Source organism: Pseudophryne corroboree, chromosome 3 (assembly GCF_028390025.1).
Source record: "Pseudophryne corroboree isolate aPseCor3 chromosome 3, aPseCor3.hap2, whole genome shotgun sequence".
Lineage (NCBI taxonomy): Eukaryota > Metazoa > Chordata > Amphibia > Anura > Myobatrachidae > Pseudophryne > Pseudophryne corroboree.
Window position 1 is genome coordinate 407,822,988 of NC_086446.1, and position 23,025 is coordinate 407,846,012.

The following is a 23,025-nucleotide window of genomic DNA, read 5'->3' on the forward strand; positions in this document are numbered from 1 at the left end:
AATAATGTGCAGCATATGTGTAAGGGACATTATGTGTAAAAGGGCATTAATAAAGGTTGTCATAATGCGTAAGGTGCATTATGTTTATAAGGACATTAATAATGTGTCTCTTATGTGTAAGGGGCATTACTGTGTGGCATTATGTGTATAAGGTGCTCTACTATGTGGCATTGCGTATAGAAAGGGCACTACTGTGTCGTCTAATGTGAATAAAGAGCAATAGTGTGTGGTGTAATGTGAATAAGGAGCAATTCAGTTATGTAATGTGAATAAGGGGCTCTACTGGGAGGAGTAACGTTTATAAGGTAAAGTGATACTACTGTGGGATGTAATTTGAATTATGGACACTATCGCATGATCAAATGTGAATAAAGTTGCAGTACTGTGTGGCGTAATTGGAATTGGGGTTACTATTGTGTTGCCATGCCCCTTGCCAGCATAAACACACCCCTTTTTGGGCTGTGCGCCAAATGTCCGAACTGTTCCTATTTAAAATATAGGGGGTACAAACACCAAAATAAGGACTGCTATGGATGAGGGGTGGTGGTGCTGGGAAAGAGTTGCAAGGTCAGAGGCGGAACCAGCGGTGGTGCTAGGGGGCACCAACCCAAACCTTGCCTAGGGCATCATATTGGTTAGGGCCGGCTCTGATCCTCTGCCTGTTGTAAAGCCACTTGCCAGTGTGTTGATATAGGCCTAATTGCTGAGCTTCAAACAGTAGAGAGATAACAGAGGGCCTAATTCAGAACTGATCGCAGCAGCAAATTTGTTAGCTAATGAAGCAAAACCATGTGCAGTGCAGGTGGGGCAGATATAACATGTGCAGAGAGAGTTAGATTTGGGTGGGGTGTGTTGAAACTGAAATCTAAATTGCAGTGTAAAAATAAAGCCGCCAGTATTTACCCTGTACAGAAACAAAATAACCCACCCAAATCTAAATCTCTCAGCACATGTTATATCTGCCCCACCTGCAGTGCACATGGTTTTGTCCAGTGGCTAACAAATTTGCTGCTGCGATCAGATCTGAATTAGGCCCAGAGCGTAATCCTATTCCTGATATTCCAATGTCCTTGTGTCCAGCATGGAGCAGGTTAAAAATCCTTCCAACGGAAGGGGCTGCGAGGGGGTGTAGTTGGCATAAGAGTTAGAAACTGAAGGCTATCCGTGTCATTTTATCGTGAGGCAAACAGGTCAGGAAGCATTCTTAGATTGGCATATCTGGAGAATCGCCGTGCCGGAATCGTGACAGGGACTGTGTATAAAAATGGTTTCCTAAACACTTCATACAATATTTTTGTTCAACCCCTTCAGTTACAGCTGAAAGTCTGTACTTCAATTGCATCTCCATTGTTTAATTTCACAACCATTGTGGTGTCGTATAGAGCCAAAATTATTAAAATTGTGTCAGTATCCAAATATATATATGGACCTAACTATATTACAAGGTGTGACAACACAGCCGGCGCGTTGTGTCACACAGTGGTAAAAGACACGCAGCTACTTCCCTAGCCCTGGTCCTACCCATGGACTACACTAATTGTTGATCTGTATGTGGCTATGTACTAGGCAATATTGTATTATATTGTATGATGTTATTGTTACAAGGGTACAGTTATGTTTTCGATGTATATATGAATGTATTGGTTATTGTGTTATAGTTTGTAAAATAATGTTCCCCCCATGTGACTGCGCAGATAACCTGTGTGTTTGCTGTTGGGTAGAGACAGCCAGTCTCAGATGTCAGGCCATACAACCCCCTCATTCTTCCCCACACAATGGATTCCAGGCCACACAATCAGATTAAGTAAGGTTCATTTAGTTAACATCTATTGTGGCCTAGGGGACATGCTTGGACATGTGAAAGTAGGTTTGCTCTGAAACTGTTCTGGGGGTGTCGCCTGATTGTAGGAAAGACAAAGGTTTTGATAATAGCAAACAGGGGAGGTGAGAGAGATCTGGGAGAGAAGGTCAGAGAGTGGCAGGAGACTGACTAAGAAGTAATGTTCTGTCAGGAGTTCCAGGAGGGAATTGTCGTGTAGAATTGGATCACAGAAGTGTGCTGAGCTGTTTATAACCCATTCTGTTCAATAAACCACTGTTGGTTTTTCATCTACCACCGTGACTGAGTGATTTTGAACCCAGTATCCTCACATTTGGCGGCAGCAGTGGGATCACTCAAGACACCAGCAGAAAGGAATAAACCACAGCAGGCAATGAATTCTGCCCCGCTATGCTACGGATACAGCAAGAAGGATCAACTACAGGACCTCTGTCGAACGAGACGGATTGAGTTTAATGCATCGGACACCAGAGCAGTCTTAATGGCAAAGCTAGCTGAATGGGACCAAGAATACCCTGGGCAGGAGGATGATGAGGACTGCAACCCAGAGCAGGCCGAGGGTCAAGGAACCACTGGAACTGCTACAACGAGCCCTGCACTGGTCGTTGGAAGTACAGATCAGTTGCGGGAGTTGCTGGCAGCACTAGGACAAGGAGCATCAGTACTGGGAGCCGCATTGGGGGCGCAGACCGGTATAACCGCCCCGGCAGTAGCGGTAAGGCAGACATCCCGGCTGAGGTATAATGAGGTCCCACCTTTTGATGAGGTCAGTTCGGATATTGATACTCATTTGCAGATGTTTGAATCTGTTATGATAATGCATGGAATTGAGGCAGCAGAGTGGCCTCGATATTTGGTACCCAGTCTGAGAGGGCGGGCACTGGAGGCATTCCATGCCCTGAGTCCAGAGCAGATCCTGGTATATGAGGAGGTACGGAGTGTGCTGCTTGCCAGATATGCGGTGACCGCTGAATCGTATCGCATAAAGTTTCGGTCTATGGCGCGAAAGGAGATGCCTCATTTATAGAGTTCAATAACTTGCTGCGGAGGAACTCTGATAAGTGGCTGGCTGTGAAGAAGGCCCTTACTGTAGCAGACATTAAAAATGCTTTTATTTTGGAGCAGCTGCTAAACAAGATGCCTCCAGAGATCAGGGAGTGGGTGGCAGACCAGAACCCTACCACTCCGGAAAAAGCAGCACACCTAGCAGATGAGTTGACAGCTAACAGGCCTCGTGGAGAGGTGCCAATACAGAGGAGAGGACTACCCTCCGACGGCCCCAGCAGGATCGTGATCTACCATTGCTCCCCCACCGGCCGGCCCCAATACATACCCCAGCTTCCCTAGCCAGAAATTCAAGGTCTCTGGGACCAGCGTCACCTGCAAGCCGACGCTGCTACAACTGTGACCAGGTGGGGCATTTACTTTGTGACTGTACACGGGTAAGACGGCCATTCCCAGGTGCCCAATCTGCCATGTCACGGGTGGCTGTGTGCCACGAATCATTTGGAACGGGCGAGGCGGACTACTTTCCTGATGCGCCAGAGGCGGAGGAAGTAGCATACCAAGTAGAGGTGGTAGCAGCTATTGGGAAATCCACCCCGGATAATATGAAGACCCACCTACAACCTGTAAAAGTTAATGGGAAGGAGCTGCAAGGGTTGAGAGACTCTGGAGCTTCTATCACCCTTATCCGGCCAGAATTAATTCCCCCCTGCCAAATACTGAAGAAAAGGAAAGTTAAAATTTCCATGGCAGGAGGGCAGATCACTGTAATACCTATGGCAAGGGTACACCTGGACTGGGGCCTGGACTCTGGAGAGGTAAATGTGGGACTTTTGGATGGATTACCCACTCACGTCATTCTGGGTAACGATCTGAGTGCTGGATTGGCTAATTACTTTGTGGGAGCTATCACCCGAAGCCAAGCACAGGCATTGGAGACAGTGCATGAGGACCCTCTCATGCCAGCACCAGGAGTCTCTGTGGAAGTGACAGCCACAAACCCTGAACCGTTGGCGGTGAGTAACCCTGTACCAGACTTGCCTGACTGTGATGAGAATCTGGGGGAAGTAGATACGGTAGCCTTTAGGGAAGCCCAACGGACCGACCCCTCCCTAGCTAGCCTCCGCAGGGCAGCGGGACGAACAGATTGGGGGCCTCAGGAGGATCGCATTATGTGGGAGGAGGGGAGACTGTACCGGGTGCCAGCAAAAGCAGACCCATTAGAGCCCGGGGTCCTAAGAAAACAGTTGATTGTTCCACAGCAGTACCGTGCCCGGTTGCTGGCCCTTGCCCATGACATTCCCTTAGCAGGCCACTTAGGGGTTCGGAAAACCCGTGCCCGGCTGCTGCGACATTTCTTCTGGTCTGGGGTTAACCAGGAGGTAAAACAGTATAGAGAGTCATGTGAGGTCTGCCAACGCCTCGGGGGACCCCCACGCCGGGTTCCCCTACAACCCATGCCTGTCATAAGTGAGCCATTTAAGAGAGTGGCCATGGACATTGTGGGGCCTTTTAAGAAACCGAGCCGAACAGGAAAGAGATACATACTGACTGTAGTTGATTACGCGACTAGATACCCTGAGGCAGTGGCACTGGCATCCATAGATGCTGAACATATCGCCCAGGCTCTTATGGATATTTTTAGTCGCGTAGGATTTCCCCAAGAAGTAGTTACTGATCAGGGTACGCAATTTCAAGGGGAATTGCTGCAGACAGTATGGGACAACTTTGGGGTCCATCCCTTACGCACCACCCCTTATCACCCCCAGACTAATGGTCTCTGTGAGAGATTCAATTCGACCCTAAAGCAGTTGCTGCGGGCATTTGCTGAATCGGAGGGGGGAGACTGGGAGAAGTCCTTGCAACAGCTATTATTCGCGTACCTCGAAGTGCCGCAGGATTCACCCGGATTTTCTCCTTTTGAGTTACTATATGCCCGAAGGGTAAGGGGACCACTTGACCTAGTCAGGGAAAGCTGGGAAGGGTCATTTCAGGAACCTGAGGTTCCCATCTTGGAATATGTAGTCCAAATGAAGGAGAAACTGCACAGGCTGATGCAGCTTGCGCATGACCACACCCTGGGCGCGCAGGAAAGACAGTGCCGGTACTATAACCAACGAGCGCAGGACAGGGAACTAGAGGTTGGACAGAAAGTGATGGTGCTAGTACCTGCCCGAAAGCATAAGTTACAGGCGACCTGGGCAGGGCCTTATACTGTAGTGGATCGGCAGGGACGGGTAGATTACATTATTGCCCTAGACCAAACAGGGAAGCGGGTGGATACCTACCACGTAAATAGGTTAAAGAAATATGTCACCAGGGAGATAGGGGCGGTGGCAATCTGTTGCCCACCTATGGATGACCCAGAGACTGACCCCATCCCTGACATTCTAGCAGCCACCAAGAGGGACCTAGGAGTGGAGGCGGTGCCCATAGGCTCGCAATTAACCGAAACCCAGGCCCTACAGATGAGGGAGGTATTGGAGGTAGAGAGGCCACAATTCACAAGCAGGCCAGGGCGCACTCATGTAGTGGCCCATCATGTCAACACCGGGGAGGCTCGGCCCACTAGGCAACCCGCTTATCGGGTGAACCCCAGGGTGATTGATATGATCAAAAGGGAGGTCGATGAAATGCTGGCGCTTGGTGTTATTGTACCGTCCCATAGTCCCTGGGCCGCCAGCGTAGTCCTAGTGCCCAAGAAAGATGGCAGTACCCGCTTCTGCGTGGACTATAGGAGGCTGAACGAGGTGACAGTGACAGACGCATACCCCATGCCCCGGGTAGATGAGCTGTTAGACAGGTTGGGAATGGCACGCTATGTATCCACTCTGGATCTTAGCAAAGGATACTGGCAGATGCCCCTTACCAGGGAGGCACAGGAGAGGTCTGCATTCAGCACCCCATTTAGGCTCTTTGAATTTACTGCCATGCCCTTTGGGATGAAGAATGCCCCAGCCACCTTTCAGCGTACCATAGATCACCTACTGACAGGGTGTCAGGACTTTGCCCAGGCATACCTTGATGACATAGCCATTTTTAGTCAGACATGGGAGGAGCATCTGCAGCATGTGGCCCAGGTGTTGGCACGGATCAGCGAGGCAGGATTAACAATCAGACCTGACAAATGTCAGATGGGGATGGCAGAGGTATTGTACCTCGGGCATAGGGTTGGCGGAGGCCATATTCGTCCAGAGCCAGCTAAAATTGAGGCCATCCTGAAATGGCCTCGGACCACTAACCAAAAACAGGTACGTGCCTTCCTTGGAACAGCAGGGTACTACCGTAAATTTGTGCCCCAGTACAGCACCATTGCCAAACCCCTGACTGACCTAACGACAAAAAAGTACACCCGACAAATTGACTGGAGCCCAGAGTGTGAGCAGGCTTTTTCCCAGCTGAAGGACATTTTGTCCCATTCCCCAGTGTTAGCAGCCCCCGACTTCCGCCGGCGGTTCATTGTGCAAACAGATGCCTCGGGTTGTGGAATAGGAGCTGTGTTGAGCCAAGTAGGGGAGGATGGTTGTGAACACCCAGTTGCCTTTCTCTCCCGAAAACTTATGGACCGTGAGATAGCCTGTGCCACTATTGAAAAGGAGTGCCTGGCCATAGTCTGGGCACTCAAGAAATTGCAGGCATATGTGTACGGGCGCGAGTTCTCAGTGGTAACAGACCACAGTCCCCTTAGTTGGTTACAGCGCACTGCCGGAGACAATGGACGACTGCTGAGATGGAGCTTAGCCCTACAACTATACAATTTCTCTATCTCTCACAAAAAGGGCAGAGATCATGGGAACGCAGATGGCCTGTCCCGTCAGCAGGAACCAGACCCAGCGCCGAGCAAGCCCAGGAAAGCCCTCGCTACAAATACCCAGGGTACAGGAGAATACCATTACTCTCAGCAAGCTTAAGCCACCCAGGACACCGGGCTTGGAAGTAGAGGGAGGAAATGTGACAACACAGCCGGCGCGTTGTGTCACACAGTGGTAAAAGACACGCAGCTACTTCCCTAGCCCTGGTCCTACCCATGGACTACACTAATTGTTGATCTGTATTTGGCTATGTACTAGGCAATATTGTATTATATTGTATGATGTTATTGTTACAAGGGTACAGTTATGTTTTCGATGTATATATGAATGTATTGGTTATTGTGTTATAGTTTGTAAAATAATGTGTCCCCCCCCCCATGTGACTGCGCAGATAACCTGTGTGTTTGCTGTTGGGTAGAGACAGCCAGTCTCAGATGTCAGGCCATACAACCCCCTCATTCTTCCCCACACAATGGATTCCAGGCCACACAATCAGATTAAGTAAGGTTCATTTAGTTAACATCTATTGTGGCCTAGGGGACATGCCTGGACATGTGAAAGTAGGTTTGCTCTAAAACTGTTCTGGGGGTGTCACCTGATTGTAGGAAAGACAAAGGTTTTGATAATAGCAAACAGGGGAGGTGAGAGAGATCTGGGAGAGAAGGCCAGAGAGTGGCAGGAGACTGACTAAGAAGTAATGTTCTGTCAGGAGTTCCAGGAGGGAATTGTCGTGTAGAATTGGATCACAGAAGTGTGCTGAGCTGTTTATAACCCATTCTGTTCAATAAACCACTGTTGGTTTTTCATCTACCACCGTGACTGAGTGATTTTGAACCCAGTATCCTCACACAAGGTGACTTGTATTTACTATAAGGTACGTTCACATACACTATTTCTTTAGTTATAAAACTACATAATATGTATGGGTATCTGCACTAATTTGTTGAACATTTTGAATGAAATCAGATTTATTGTGCTGCTGTGTACTTATTCACTCATGTGGTGTATTATTTGTTAACAGTCGTCATGAGAATGTTGACACGGTCGAACTGTGGACATGCAGCACATTGACATGTTTAGTATGTTGACGGGGATTATGTCAATTTCATCATGTCTACACGAATGATATGTCGACATGATGAACTGTCATCAAACGGTCTCTGGTGATCTACTGGTCTATTCTCCCAGTGGCTGTAGCTGCTGCAGCGTCGACTTCCGGGTCCCAGCGGTCATGCGCAGTTACAGGTCAAACCTCTGCTGCTCCCAGCATTCTGGTGAGCATTAAAACCCCTATGCCTGTGCCGAACCCTAACCTTCTGCATCCTAAGGATGTTGACATTGTGAACACGTTGACAATTTGAGGATGTCAAAATGGTGCCTGCTGACAGTTTGAACCATGCGCTATCGACACTATGGATATCCCAGGATTACAGTCGACCAGCTATCCTATTAGAATTACCAATTCAGGTGATTGCTTTCTTAATATGAGATGCAGGGGCAGATATACTAAGCCCTGGAGAGTGATAAAGTGGAGAAAGATAAAGGGTACTATTTAATACACTATTTTCACGTTTTACTTACATTTCTCTGGTTTTCATTTATTTATTTTTATAGCCATACTTAATAGAAATTCACTGCCGGGAGCCAAATCGAAAATGGACCGTCCTGGTGAGCAGTTAGTTGTTGCTGGCTTTATTACTGCATGCAGTGCGCATGTGCCGGGTGGCAGAGTGCAGCTATGTGGCATGCCTGCTGCTGTGTGTACTGCGGAAAAGTGAGGAGGAATGTCGGCACACCGCTCCTGTATACTACGGGGAGGGGGAGGGCGAGGGCGGACAGTGGGGTGCGTGTGCTGTGTATGCTGAAAGGGTTCAGTCAGCTTCTGTATACTAGAGGGCAGCAGGTGTGGTGCTGTGTGTTAGCGGGTTTTGAAGGACTGCTACTGTGCTGGGGGTGGGGTTGCTGAACTGTGCTTTGTGCTGGGGGTGGGTCGGTGAATTGCTGCTATACACTTCAGGCGTGTGTGCTGTGGTGGGGGGTAGGGTACTGAGGGCTTCTATGTACTGCGGGCGCGTGGGCTCTAGGGGGTAGGGTACTGCAGGCTACTGTGTCTGCTGCAGGGGTAGAGTTCTAAGGGCTACTGTGTCTGTGCTGAAGGGGTAGGATACTGAGGGCTGCTGCGGAGGGTGTTAGGATATTGATGGCTGTTGCTGGTGTGTGGGCCGTAGGATACTGACAGCTGCTGTGGGCTATAGGGGGGGTAGGGTACAGAGGGCTGCTGTGGGGGGTTGAGGCTGTGTAATCTTTATACTGTTCCCTCCTGTATATATATCTGGCCTAAGGGCTTCTATTCGCATTTTCCCCAGCACTTGCCACTGTGTGTGAGTCAGCAGATGCATGCGCAGATAGGATGCCAGGTCACAAAAGTCCCCACACCGCAAAGGACAGGCTTTTTCTTTATCTTCCAGGAACAGTTTATGTGGATACCCTCTCTGAAAAAATTGGATGATCATTTTGTTAATTTGCTCCAGTTCCCCATCTGGATCCGTACAGATCCTGTGTACCTACCCTGCGAGTATGGTAGTCCTCGTTTTAAACATAAGTTCTTTCTAGGATTTTTTTTTTTTTTTTTTGGGCAGGGTGCTGGTCACCAAGAAGTGCAAATCTTAATTTTGAAGGCCAGAATTTTGGATGTCACACTAAAGCTGAAACTTACAATTCCTTCTCTGGAATAATTTGATACTTTGATCAGGCACAATATCAAATTCCTCTGGGACCTATCATCTTCAGCCTGAGTTCTCCACTGTGCAGGGATAAATTTGGCCTTTCCTCTAAATGTTTCTAGCAATATTTTCAGCTTCACTACTAACCCTCTCAACATTGGATCCCACCACATTATTTCAGGTGGCCTCATTTCATCTTTTTATGGACTCTTGATTTCCCATAACCAACCTCTGAAGGAGTAGATTTAACCCGGTGATTATGAAAGCATTAAGCAAAAAGCTGCCAGAGTGTATATGTGTGAGGAAATTAAAGAAACCACCTACAAATGCATGTTCCTTTGGTACCTGGTGCTTTCACATCTACATGCTATTTTCCCTCATTCCACAGACAAGTGGTGGAGGGGCTGTGGGGAGAGGGGGTACTCTTGGTTATATCTGGTGCTGCTGTCTGATAATTAAGACATTTTGTATAGTTCACCACCTTATTGCCTCCCTCACTGGTATTACCATGCCACAAAGCTCTTCTTACTCGCTCTTGCCTAGGTCCATTCCTGACATAAACAAACACACACAATAGTTAATTAGTCCTTATCACTGCCAGTTGTACCTGTGCTGCACATCCGAGTACTCCCTCCTTATCTATCTTGCACAACTGTTTCTGGAACACATACTGCCTTAAATACATCTAGCATTGTACATTTAAGACCTGACAAATGTGCTGCTATTGGGGCTGCATGGCTTTCTCCCACTTCCACCTCATCCTCCAGCTGACTTTTAGCATATTATCACTCTCCTATGTTTCTGATTTACCAGCAATGATTAGTAGAGTGATTGTTTGCTATGTGCAACGTCTCCATTTCTATAAACCTGCACTTTAGTAAATATACCACCTAGAGCCTCCTATGCAACGTCATGATTACCTGGTGCAGATTTGTCGGCCGTGTGTATTGCAGGAAGTTATTGGCTTCCTTGAGACTCCATTGTTTCTTTATTCTTTGAATGGGTTTCCACTACTCCCTTCATGTTTGAGGCTATTATTATTTTATTGTCTGTACCTATTACAGACTCCTCTCTCCCTTAATCTTATCTGCCCATATCCTTTTTGGTATCCTTTCACATGGTCGACCATGTTATGGTCGACAGTCATTAGGTCGACCACTATTGGTTGACATTGACATGGTCGGCATGGACACATGGTCGACACATGAAAGGTCGACCCATGAAAAGGTCGACATGATTTTTTAACTTTTTTTTCTTTTGGGGAACTTTTCCATACTTTACGATCCACGTGGACTACGATTGGAACGGTAATCTGTGCCGAGCGAAGCGAAGGCACCATGCCCGAAGCATGGCGAGCGAACGCGGTGCACTAATTGGGGTTCCCAGTCACTTTACGCAAAAGACGACACCGAAAAAAGTTTAAGAAAACTCATGTCGACCTTTTCATGTGTCGACATTTCATGTGTCGACCATGTGTCCATGTCGACCATGTCAATGTCGACCAATAGTGGTCGACCTAATGACTGTCGACCATAACATGGTCGACCATTCATACCGGAACCGACACCACTACAGCCCCCGAACCAACCAGGTCGCTCCTTTACAGATGATTAAACAATCTAGGAAGACTGTGAACCACGGACTTACCAGGCATAAACCCCGCCTGGTGCTGGTGAATTACGGAATTCAAACGCATAGCCAGAATTTTAGCTAAAACTTTAACATCAGTGGATAAAAAGGATGGTTCCGGTATGAATGTCTCTGGATGCTGCTAAGGCCTTCCTTTTGGAAGTACTCTGTAAATTAACTTTTGGGCCTCGCTTTATTTGATAGATTCAGTTACTGTACTCTTCCCTGGCAGCCCGTGTCTCAATGGTTACACTTCGGCCCTGTTTCCACTTGCTAGGGGGGGCCTGTCAGGGTTGTCCCCGCCGACACTCTTTGCGCTTGCCATTGATATTTTGTGCACTGCTCCTGATCTGGACATCCGTGGTCTCCAAGCTGGGAAGGTGGAGGACATTATAGTTTTATATGCTAACGATATGCTCTTATTCTTAGATGATGCAGACAACTCTCTGGATTCAGTGTTGCAGACAGTAAATGCCTTTGGGGTTTTTTTCAGGGTTGCTCATTAATTTGGACAAATCTAGCATTTTTTCCCCATGTCCAGATGTCTCCCTGCCATAGTAAATCCCCTTTGCCTGCTACAGTGGACTTTGAAGTTTAAGTTCCTGGGGCAATGGATTATGACTAAGGCTGCTGACTTTGTATCTCAAAATATAGATCCTGTTACTTCTAACTTTTAAATCGAGGGTCCATACACTGAAGAAATTGCCCCAAACTTGTGGGACGTATTAATCTTTTCAAAATGGCCATTTAACCTAAATACTTGCACCTTCTGCAGCACTCTCCAGTCTATATTTCTAAAAAAGTTTTTACCAGCATTGTTAATGTTTTATCTATCTTTATTTGGGGTGATAAACCAGCTTGTGTAGCTATCAAAAATACAGGTGAAACTCTGAAAATTAGAATACTGTGCAAAAGGTCATTTATTTCAGTAATTTAACTTAAAAGGTGAAACTAATATATTTTATATAGACTCATTACATGCAAAGTGAGATATTTCAAGCCTTTATTTGTTATAATTTTGATGACTGTGGTTTACAGCTTAAGATATCCCCAAATCTAAAATCTCAGAAAATTAGAATATTAGATAAAATCAATAAAAAAAATAATTTTAAATACAGAAATGTCAGCCCTCTGAAAAGTATAATCATGCATATGTACTTAGGGGGTAATTCCAAGTTGAACGCAGCAGGATTTTTTTTAGTAATTGGGCAAAACCATGTGCACTGCAGGGGAGGCAGATATAACGTGCAGAAAGAGTTAGATTTGGGTGGGTTATTTTGTTTCTGTGGAGGGTAAATACTGGCTGCTTTATTTTTACACTGCAAATTAGACTGCAGATTGAACACAACCCACCCAAATCTAACTCTCTCTGCACATGTTATATCTGCCTCCCCTGCAGTGCACATGGTTTTGCCCAATTGCTAACAAAAATCCTGCTGCGATCAACTTGGAATTACCCCCTTAGTACTTGGTTTGGGCCCCTATTGCGTGAATTACTGCCTCAATGCAGCATGGCATGGATGTGGTGTTATGGAAGACCACGATGCTTCAATAGCGGCCTTCAGCTCTGCTGCATTGTTCGGTCTCATGTCCCTCCTCTCCATAAAGCTTGTCTGCTGAAGGAAGCATGAAGTGCTCTAAAATGTCCTGGTAGACGGCTGTGTTGACTCTGGACTTAATAAAGCACAGTGGACCAACACCAGCAGATGACATGGCTCCCCAAATCAATACAGACTGTGGAAGCTTCACACTTGACTTCAAGCATCTTGGATTGTGTGCCTCTCCACTCTTAATCCATACTCTGGGTCCTTGGTTTCCAAATGAGATGCAAAATTTGCTCCCATCAGAAAAGAGGACTTTGGACCACTGAGCAACAGACCAGTTCTTTTTTTCTTGTCAGGAAAAGGCCAATCAAAACTGTGGGGGAGCTTCAAAAGGAGTGGACTGAGGCTGGAGTTAGTGCATCAAGAGCCACCACACACAGACGGATCCTGAACTTGGGCTTCAAATGTCGTATTCCTCTTGTCAAGCCGCTCCTGAACAGCAAACAACGTCAGAAGTGTATTACCTGGGCTAAAGAAAAAAGAGACTTTATGGGGCATTGCCAAGAGAAAGATGAGAGACATGAGACCGAACAATGCAGAAGAGCTGAAGGCCGCTGTTGAAACATCGTGGTCTTCCATAACACCTCAGCAGTGCCACAGGCTGATAGAATCCATGCCACGCCACATTGAGGCAGTAATTCATGCGAAAGGGACCTAAACCAAGTACTGAGTACATATGCATGATTATACTTTTCAGAGGGCCAACATTTCTGTATTTAAAATCCTTTTTCTGCTGCGGGGTACACTGGGCTCCACAAGTCTGGACAATGGGGTGTAGAGTAGGCTCTTGATCCGAGGCACCAACAGGCTCAAAGCTTTGACTGATCCCAGAATGCACAGCGCCGCCTCCTCTATAACCCCGCCTCCCAGCACAGGAGCTCAGTTTGTCAGTTGGTGCTGCAGTAAGCAGGCACTTAACAGAGGGGCTGCTCCAGGCAACCCTAAGAAAAGCTTTTTATGAGGTAAAAAGTGAAGACTTCAAGGGCAGCAGCAGGGGTAAATGTCTTCTGACATTCTCTGCTGCAGCTCCAGCTCTCCCCAGCGGCGCTGTACACTCCCGAGCCCTGGTTGCCGGGTACCTACAGCGGAGGCTCCGGTTTACTTCACGTTAGGCACACATGGCTGGGGCTCTCCAGGATTGCGTGGCCGCGCTTCGGGAGGTGGTTGGTAAGTGGGTCCCGCTCGCAGGACCCGGTCTTTATCGCGATCCGGCGCGGTCAGTGGGAGGCGGGCCGCGCGCGCTGGCGGTGGACACTGTGGATACAGGCGATCCCACTAGATCACCAGGGCATGGGCGCAGGTCAGGTTTTCTCTTAAAACCGATTTTAATATCGCCCACAGTACCCTGTGGTTTTGCCAGCAAGGGGGATAAGGCTTAGACCTGAAGCCCCTCCCCCAGCCCCAGGGCGCCATTTCCAGCAAGTGTTCCCGCCCTGGAGCTGCATCTCTGTCTTTCCTCACTCCCTGTCAGTGTCTGCGGCGCCATTACTCCTCAGCTCACTGTTCCTGGGACTGCTTGGGCAAATCCTCCTGTGTAAAGCCGCCTGGTTGTCAGCGCTGTGCCTTTACATGACACTTAAGTATTCTACCTGCCTTTTTAGTCAGTGTTAGTAAGAGAGTGCATTTAGTCAGGGGTTTATAGTACAATTACCCTGTGATATACATCCAGTTCTTACTGTGTAGTGTTATATCTATTGACTATATAGCTGTGTAAGCTAGTCCAGTGCAGTATTATTGTCTGTAATAACCTCTGCATTGTACAAACTGTGACTATCTGTGTGTGCATTGATAGCTGAGTGGTGTCCATCTCGTATCTTTTACTCAACTTGCTATCCCTATATTCTATAACCTGAGGGGGCTTGGTGCGTCAGGTGTTATTTAATATAGGATTTTCACAAAGATATACTGTATTACGTATTTTTCTCTGTGATTTAGTCACCATATCTCTCTGCTGGTGCTGACTACACTGCGCAGGGGTTTGGGTTTAGGGATATAGTGCTGCTAATAATTGTACTGTTACCTCATACTGCAAGTTATATCATGTTTGCTTCTGAGGGTAACGGAACACACCGCTGGTGTCACTGAAGCCACAGGCACATATGGGGAGAATATAGCAGCTGTGGGCTCTGGTTCTGGGGGCTCCTTGCCCCCCAGTGGGACTGCGGCAACGGAGGCACATACTGACCCTCCGTGGGCCGCTTTTTCCATGCTTCTGCATACGCTAGTTCATAAACTAACACCCCCTATGAGACCCCCAATGCCGGTACAACCGTATGTGGTCCCTGCAGCTAACCCGCCGTGGGCAGACGACTTATCTGCTCAATTAAAGAAGTTGAACCAGTCCCTGACTACTAAAAAGTCTGACCAACGCTCGCCTAAGTCCAAGAGGTCCTCTAAGCGAGCGCTCGTCTCCTCACAATCCACTGCTGTCACTGACACCTCGTCTGATGAAGACAGCACATACACTGACCCCACAGGTTCTGACTCAGATACGGCTGATGGGGAGGGTAGTTCACATGTGGATGTTCCTGATATTTTGGAGGCTATTAAGTTAATTCTGCAGATTACGGATGATCCCGAGCCATCCGTTCCTCCTAAGAAACCAGATAGGTTCAAGCGTCAGAAGGTGATAAAACAAGTTTTACCTCACTCTGACCACCTAGTGGATATACGTCAGGAACCCTTGCAAAGCCCGGGTACGAAGTTTGTGCCTCCAAAAGAAGATGCTGGCTTGCTATCCCCTCGTGCCAGAGCTGTCTAAGAATTGGGAAACGCCTCCTCCAGTAGACTCACATGTGGCTAGGATAATGGTTTCCTCAGCTCTACCTGTCACTACCGTCACGTCTCTAAAAGAGCCTATGGATAAACGTGTGGAGGTTTGTCTAAAAGTGATTTACACCCTCACGGGTGCTGTACAAAGGCCCACTATTGCAGCTACATGGGCCGCAGTGGCTATTGAAGCATGGGTCTTGGAGTTTGAGGCTGAAATCTCCTCTGACCATGCTAGACAATGCTTGTCATATATTGTCACAGCTTCTCGCTATATTAAAGAGGCGGCTTCTGATGCCGGTATCCTAGCAGCCAAGGCCTCTACTACGTCAGTCCTGGCTCGCAGGATATTGTGGCTGAGATCCTGGTCTGTGGATCTGGACTCTAGAAAACCCTGGAGGTACTCCCTTTCAAGGGGGATATTCTGTTTGGGGAGGACTTAAATAAGATAGTGGCTGACTTGGCTACTGACAAAACTGCCTGTCTGCCTAATACAGCTCCTTCTGTGTCGAAGGCCAAAGGCACGTCTTTTCGCCCCTTTCGTCCTTCAGGTAAAGCAAAAGGTCAGGCATACCATAAGCAGGCCCGCACTTCCAAACCTGGTAAGCCGAAGCCCAAAAGAGCCTGGGCTGCCCCTCAGCCAGCAGCCAAGACCGATAAGCCTGCCGCATGACGGGGCTGGCCTCCCCCTCGGGGGTCCCAGGGTGGGAGGTCGGCTTCTAGGGTATACCCAGGAATGGTTGAAGACCACTTCAGATGCCTGGGTACGGGAAGTCGTCACTCGAGGTTACGCCATAGCCTTCAAAAACCGACCCCCCTCATCGATTTTGCCAGACAGACGTCCCGTCCGACCAGACAAAGGCAAACACTCTGCATTCGGTGGTACAGACCCTCCTGGATACAGGAGTCGTAGTACAGGTGCCTCTTGCTCAGAGAGGCCGGGGGTACTATTCTCCGCTGTTTCTAGTCCCGAAACCAAATGGGTCCTCCCGGCCCATTCTCAACCTCAAGGCACTGAACAAATTTGTGAAGGTTTCCAAGTTCCGTATGGAAACCCTTCGCTCTATAGTTCTGGCCTTGGAACCTAAGGACTACATGGTCTCCCTGGACATACAGGATGCTTACCTGCATATTACTATAGCAGTGTCACATCAGCAATACCTGAGGTTCGCTATTGGCAACCTCCATTACCAGTTTCGGGCGTTACCTTTTGGTTTAACAACGGCTCCGCGAGTCTTCACCAAAGTTATGGCGGTGATGACGGTGGTACTCCGCCGTCAAGGGGTCAGGATACTGCCATATCTGGACGACTTGTTAATCCTGGCAAATTCCCCAGATCTTCTCCTGCGTCATCTGGATATGACGGTCCGGTTTCTACAAGCCCACGGGTGGCTCATCAACTGGAAGAAATCCTCCCTGGTTCCTGATCAGAGCATGGTGCATCTGGGAGCGCTGTTGGACACTCACAACCAGAGGTTGTTCTTGTCTCAGGAGAAAGTCCTGAAACTTCAGGACAGGATTCGTTGCTTCCTTTCTCATCCGAAAGTGTCGATACATTCGGCAATGCAGGTGATGGGCCTCATGGTGTCAGCATTCGACATGGTGGAGTATGCTCAATTCCATTCTCGGCCCCTCCAGAAGCTGATTCTAGCCAAGTGGGACGGCCTGCCTCACTGGATCAGGTCTCGCATGATCTCTTTGACTCCGGAGGTCCGTCTGTCGCTGCTCTGGTGGCTCCTGGACCGACAATTGTGCAGAGGCCGTCCCTTCTGGATATCCAACTGGGTCCTGTTGACGACAGATGCCAGTCTAAGGTTGGGGCGCGGTGCTGGAGCAGCACTCCTTGCAGGGTCGGTGGACCAAGGAGGAATCTCTCCTCGATCAACATTCTGGAATTGCGGGCGGTCTTCAATGCGTTGAACCTAGCCCAGCATTTGATTCAGAACCATCCTGTTCAAGTACAGTCGGACAACGCCACCACAGTGGCTTACATAAATCATCAAGGCGGCACTCGAAGCCGTTTGGCAATGAAGGAAGCCTCACGGATTCTACATTGGGCAGAACGCCATCTATCGGCAATATTCATTCCGGGAGTCCTGAATTGGGAATCGGACTTTCTCAGTCATCAGGACGTGCATGCCAGCGAGTGGGGCCTCCATTCAGAAGTGTTTCAACTCCTCGTGGAAAGGTGGGGTCTTCCAGATGTGGATCTGATGGCGTCTCGACACAATCACAAGGTTATGGTCTTCGGAGCAAGGACAAGGGATCCTCAAGCAGCATTCATGGATGCGCTGGCAGTGCCGTGGAGGTTTTGGCTGCCGTACGTGTTCCCTCCGGTGTCACTCCTGCCCAGGGTAATTTGGAAGTTCAAGCAAGAAAAAGTAAATCTGCTTCTCATAGCTCCGGCGTAGCCCAGACGGCACTGGTTCTCAGACCTGCAAGGCCTATCGTCAGAGCGTCCACTTCTATTTCCACAACGCCCAGACCTCCTCGTTCAGGGCCCCAGTGTCTACCAGGATCTAGCCCGGCTGTCTTTGACGGCGTGGCTCTTGAAGCTTCCGTCTTATGAGCTAAGGGTTTTTCTGAAGAGGTCATTAAAACTATGTTGCGGGCCCGGAAACCGGCCTCTGCTCGGATTTACCATCGGGTCTGGCATTCCTACTTTGTTTAGTGCGCATCTAACCATTATGACGCTTCCAAGTTTAGTACAGCCAATCTTTTGGCTTTTCTACAGCAGGGCCTAGATTTAGGCCTGCGTCTGGCCCCCCTCAAGGTTCATATTTCTGCCTTGTCGGTGTGGTTTCAGAGAAAAATTGCGACTTTGCCTGATGTTCATACTTTCACTCAGGGTGTGTTGCGTATCCAACCTCCCTATGTCTCTCCTGATTTGTCTCCCAAAGAGCGGTCTTTGGATGTGGTACGGGCTCTCCGTATCTATGTGAAGAGAACTGCTTCTATTCGAAAATCTGATTCTCTCTTTGTTTTGTTTGGATTTCACAAACGTGGCTGGCCTGCTCACAAGCTGACCCTGGCCAGGTGGATTAGAATGGTGATTGCACATGCTGATGTGAGGGCTGGTCTGTCAGCTCCTGTTCACATTACGGCCCATTCTACTCGATCTGTTGGACCTTCTTGGGCGGCCCAACGTGGCGCACCCCTTGACCAATTGTGCAAGGCGGCTACGTGGTCCTCTGGGAACACGTTCATAAGGTTCTATGCCTTCGATACCGCGTTTCCCAGGATGCTTCCTTTGGACGCCGGGTTCTTGTGCCCGCTACAGTGCGTCCCCTCCCATAAGGAACTGCTTTAGGACATCCCCATTGTCCAGACTTGTGGAGCCCAGTGTACCCCGCAGCAGAAAACGAGTTTTATGGTAAGAACTTACCCTTGTTAAAACCCTTTCTGCGAGGTACACTGGGCTCCACAAGGCGCCCACCCTGATGCACTTAGCTTCTTTGGGTTGATATGGCATTAGCCGCTGACACTTCTCTTGTCGTGAGAGTGTGGTGTATGTGGCTACTAACCGTTGTCGTCTCTTTTCCTGCTACTGCATTGGGCTGGTTAACTAAACTGAGCTCCTGTGCTGGGAGGCGGGGTTATAGAGGAGGTGGCGCTGTGCATTCTGGGAACAGTCAAAGCTTTGAGCCTGTTGGTGCCTCGGCTCAAGATCCTACTCTACACCCCATTGTCCAGACTTGTGGAGCCCAGTGTACCTCGCAGAAAGAGTTTTATAAAGGGTAAGTTCTTACCATAAAACTTGTTTTTTATTAATTTTATGTAATATTCTAATTTTATGAAATTTTGGATTTGGGGTGTTCTTAAGCGGCAAGCCACATCAAAATGATAACAAATAAAGGCTTGAAATATCTCACTTTGCATGTAATGAGTCTATATAATATATCCGTTTTACCTTTTAAGTTAAATTACTGAAATAAATGAACTTTTGCACAATATTCTAATTTTTGGAGTTTCACCTGTATGTATAGGTCTAAGGCTTCATCTGGTCTAGATCTGCCCGACCTCTGGTTGTATTTTATAGCCAAATGAATTGGTCCAATTATTGAGTTGACCTTCTGAGGTTGAGGGCTCTACTCTGATTTGGTTTTCTGGCTGAGCGGGTGGGATCTTCTATCTCCTTTGCAAATTTTACTCTCTGGTCTATCTGTAACTAGTATTCTGCCTTTACTACGTCAAGCTCTCTTGCATTGGCGCTATGATTACACACACTATTTTATATGTCAGACTGTGAACTGCTCAAACTCTACTCTGATAATCTCTGTTGGTAAAGGGGTTATTCTGGGTACACACTGGCAGATATATCTGCAGTTCAATCGATCTGCAGATATATCTGCCGATGGGGGTTGTTCATACACACAGAAAGATGCGCCAATATATCATATGGTACCCATACACTAGGGAGATATTGGGTTCAATCAAGCGATTGCGACTGCATCGGTGTCACATGTCAATTGCATGTGTCCCCCGATGCAATACGCGGGCACGCTGGTCAAATCTCACATCTCAAGATATTATGTGCTGCACTTAATACTTATTGCATCGCATATGCGATCGCATGTTGTTTTTAAGCACGTGATTTATCGCACTGCGATGTGTGATCTGTGTTGCTTTGAGCTCACTTCCTGGACACTCCTTTCCATCCATTGTGCTGAGGATACAGGAAAAGAGTGAGGAAGCACGCTGCTCTGCTCTGTGATATAAACAAGGTATGCAGGCTGCACCACTGCCCACCAATGCAATATTATGCTGGCCTACTGCCCACCATTATGCTGGCCGCCGTTATGCTGGCCACGCCCTGCCCACCAATGCAATATTATGCTGGCCGCACCCTGCCCACCAATACAATATTATGCTGGCCGCACCCTGCCCACCAATACAATATTCTGCTGGCCACACACTGCCCACTATTTTGTTGGCCCACTGCCCACCAATGTATTTTCTCTTACGTCCTAGAGGATGCTGAAGTCCACATTAGTACCATGGGGCATAGACGGGTCCCTTGGGAGCCATGGGGCACTTTAAGAGTTTAATAGTGTGGGCTGGCTCCTCCCTCTATGCCCCTCCTACCAGACCCAGTTTAGAAAATGTGCCCGGTGGAGCTGGCAACAGCCTCCTGCTTCGTGGGATTTAGACTTAGCAACCACATTTACCTCAGGCCAGTATAATCTCAGCAGTGGGAAGACGCGCCATTACAGGGGGTGGGGCTTCTTCCTCAGAGCTGATCCAGCACTCTCACCAGCGCCATTTTCTACCTGCAGTGACGCTGACAGGGAGCGCTGTCCTCTTCACTCCCGATATCCTCTGCGGTACCAGGGTGTATTAGACAAGGGGGGGAGAGTGTTATATTTAACTGTGTAATATATTGAGGTTATTCAGTCAGCACCAGGAATTTATCATAATAACTGCTTATTGGGGTGCTGTGTGGCTGGCTCCTTATACTCTGTGTCTCTCTGAAGGTACTCTGTGGGGAAACTGTGTCTGCATTTTTGTGTGTGTGTGTTGATATATCTCACATTACCATGTCAAGGGACTATGTCTTGTGCTGCAGAGTGTGTATCTTCTCCTGAAGAGTCTATTCCATGTACTCAGGAATGTAATACACTGTCCCAGACTTCTGAATCCGAACCCCCATGGGTGGCTTCTATCCGGGGAATGATATCCCAGATTTCATCTAGGATAGCTCATAATGAGACTGAAACACAGGTTTTGTCGTTTTCTGCTCCCACTGCCTCATCAAAAGCCCCTGGTATATCACCTAAAAAGCGTGCTCTTGTCCAGATAATGCAAGCGGACACGACTCTGATTCAGGGGATGGTGATGGTGATAGAGGGGGGGTTGGGGGGGCATCTCTTGCTAAAGGGGTGCAACTCATGATTGAGGCTATTAGTGACATTTTACACATTACTGATAAGGTACCTGAGCAGCAGCGGTGCAAGTGGGCGGGTACGGGTGTGTACGGCGTACCCATAAGAATTAAGCCGTGGGCAGTGGTGCAAATAGAAAAAAAATGTGTGTGGCCAAATGCCACATGGGGCGTGGCTAATGAAAATGGTGGCGTGACACACATATGAGGGGAGGGGCAGATACACATATGACCCCAATAGTGCCAGATATACATTGCTCCACAGTGCCAGATACACAAATGCCCCCAAAGTGCCAGATGCGCATTGCCCCCAGAGTGCCAGATGCGCATTGCCCCCAGAGTGCCAGATGCACAAATGCCCCCAGAGTGCCAGATGCACAAATGCCCCCAGAGTGCCAGATGCACAAATGCCCCCAGAGTGCCAGTTAAACATCCCTACCCCCCTTCCCCTGCTGCTCACTGCTGCTGCTGTCCTGTGTGTGTGTGTGAGGGGAGGAGAGCGCAGGGTTCTCATTGCTTTCCCTTTCCCTGAGGAGGATAGGAAAAAGTGGGAAAACCCGCCGGTAGTAGATGCTTCTGTTTCTAGGTTGTCTAAGAAAGTGGTTTTACCTGTCCCTGGGTCTACAGGTTTAAAAGAGCCAGCTGACTGCAAGATTGAGACGAAACTCAAATCTTTATACACCGCAAATGGCGTAGCTTTAAGACCCATTATTGCTTGTGCATGGATTTCTAAAGCCATAGTAAAGTGGTCAGGCACTTTATAGAGGAGTTAGATTTTATGGATAGAAGTGACATTGAATTGTTTTTACGTCACTTACAGGATTCTGCAGGTTTCATGGTGGAAGCCATGAAAGACCTTGGACATCTGAATGCGAGGGCTTCTTCTATGGATGTCTCGGCACGCAGAGGACTCTGGCTGCGCCAATGGTCTGCGGATGCGGAATCCAAGAAGAGTGTGGAGAACCTACCCTTCACAGGTCAGGCTCTTTTGGTGAAGCGTTAGATGCGTGGATCTCCACGGCAACTGCGGGTAAGTCAACTTTCTTCCCTCTGCTACACCACCGACTAGGAAATCATATCTTACATCTGCGAAGCAGTCCTTTCGGACCGCTAAAGTTAAAAAGTCGAAATCCCCCTCCACTTTCTTTAGAGGTGGTCGGGGGAAATCCCGAAAACCTGCACCCGCAGGTTCCCAGGAACAGAAACCTGGTTCTGTTTCCTCAAAATCCTCTTCATGACGGTGGACCTCCCAGCCTGGAGATTGGGCAGGTGGGAGCAAGACTAAGAAATTTCAGTCATGTCTGGGCGTCCTCAAGCCTGGATACCTGGGTACAAGTTATTGTTACCCAGGGGTACAGAGTGGAGTTTCAAGAACTCCCACCTCACAGATTCTTCAAATCAGGCTTGCCAGCTTCGCTGACAAAGTGCTATCCTACAGGAAGACATTCAAAAATTGCTAAGGTCAAATGTCACTGTTCCAGTTCCACCTCTCCTACACCACAAGGGTTATTACTCAAACCTGTTTGTGGTGCCAAAACCGGACGTTTCGGTAAGACCGATATTAAACCTGAAGTCATTGAACACCTAATTGACTGAATTCAAATTCAAGATGGAGTCTCTGAGAGTGGTGATCTCAGGTCTAGAGGAGGGGGAATTTCTGGTATCCCTAGATTTCAAGGATGTGTACCTTCACATTCCAATCTGGCCAGGCTTATCTTAGATTTGCGCTACTGGACTGTCACTATCAGTTCCAGGCACTGCC